The sequence below is a fragment of the Lipotes vexillifer genome, unplaced genomic scaffold (genome assembly GCF_000442215.2).
Source record: "Lipotes vexillifer unplaced genomic scaffold, Lipotes_vexillifer_v1.1 scaffold982, whole genome shotgun sequence".
NCBI lineage: Eukaryota > Metazoa > Chordata > Mammalia > Artiodactyla > Lipotidae > Lipotes > Lipotes vexillifer.
In genome coordinates, this window is record NW_006789467.1 from 2,043,531 (window position 1) to 2,044,956 (window position 1,426).

General features: G+C 55.3%; 1 protein-coding gene across 1 annotated transcript in view; it reads right to left on the reverse strand.

Annotated features, from left to right (window-relative positions):
• Positions 1–1,394, reverse strand: part of TTC19 (tetratricopeptide repeat domain 19) — a 22,430-nt gene extending 21,036 nt beyond the window's left edge. Inside the window, exon 1 of the mRNA XM_007462674.1 lies at positions 1,362–1,394. The gene's annotated coding sequence lies outside the window, so the exon portion shown is untranslated. The remainder of the gene's footprint in view (positions 1–1,361) is intronic.
• Positions 1,395–1,426: the final 32 nt, after the last annotated feature.

Sequence of the window (1,426 nt, forward strand, 5' to 3'; positions counted from 1 at the left end):
AAAAAAAAAGAATCCGCCTGCCAATGCAGGGGACACGGGTTCGAGCCCTGGTCCAGGAAAATCCCACATGCCGCGGAGCAACTAAATCCGTGTGCCACAACTACTGAAGCCCGCGTGCCTAGAGTCTGTGCTCCGCAACAAGAGAAGCCACCACAATGAGAAGCCCACGCACCACAATGAAGAGTAGGCCCCGCTCACCGCAACTAGAGAAAGCCCATGCAGCAACGAAGACCCAACGTAGTCAAAAATAAATAAATAAAATAAAAATAAAAAGAACTAATTAATTCCTTCTAAAAAAAAAAAAAAGGAAACAGATGTGAAGAGAGGATGGTGAGCCTGACGATAATTGCCAAATAGGTAGGCAACGTAGGATGAATAGTGTAGGGTGTCAGGCCACGGCAGGGAGCTTAGGTTCTATCACAAATGCTGTGGGAAGTCATTCAAGGTTTATGGGCAAGGAAGTGATACGATACGATTTACATTTAAAAAATCACTCTGGGGGCTTCCCTGGTGGCGCAGTGGTTGAGACTCCGCCTGCCAATGCAGGGGACACGGGTTCGTGCCCCGGTCCGGGAGGATCCCACATGCCGCGGAGCGGCTGGGCCCGTGAGCCACGGCCGCTGAGCCTGCGCGTCCGGAGCCTGTGCTCCGCAACGGGAGAGGCCACAACAGTGAGAGGCCCGCGTACCGCAAAAAAAAAAAAAAAAAAAAATCACTCTGGCTGCTGCATGAAGACTGGGTGGCAGGGGGCCAATAGGGCAGACCAGACTTGGAGTTAGGAGGCTGCAGCAGCGTGACCAGGGTGACAGCAGGAGAGACAGAGAAAAGGGGACGGATTTGAGAAATATTTTGGATTTGGTGGCAAAATCCAAAAAGGATCTGTTGCTGGACTCTAAGTATATCAGGAGGTGGTAGTTAGGGACCACAAGTTTTAAAAATGACTATGAAGCGTCCAGGCTGGAAAACTAGGTAGATAGCAGTAAAGAAGAGACGGTGAAGGGAGGTGTCCGGGGGGCACTTAAGATCAGGGGTTAGTCTGGGGCAGGTGAAGCCTCAAAGAGGAGCTGGCACATCGGCACACCCCGCCGTCTGCGGGCATCAGTGTGGACGTTGTTGGCCAGCTGGCGGCAGTCAGCCCAAAGGAAGAGACGCGATAACCCGGAGAGGGAGAGAGAGAGGACCAAACCGCGCACGGCCCGCATTAAGCTGCACCATCAAGACGCCACACGTGTGCACAGTTCTCCAGGCCGGCGCTCTCACCCCCAACGCTGGCTAACTCCGCTGCCCCCGGCGCCGCCTCCACCTGCACTAGAGACGCCGGGCCTCCGTCCACCGATGTCACCGTCACTGCAGGCCCTCACCTTGGCTCGCTTCAGCAGCTGGATGATCTCGGCCTCGGCGTCCCCGGCCGCCGCCCCGCCCGCGC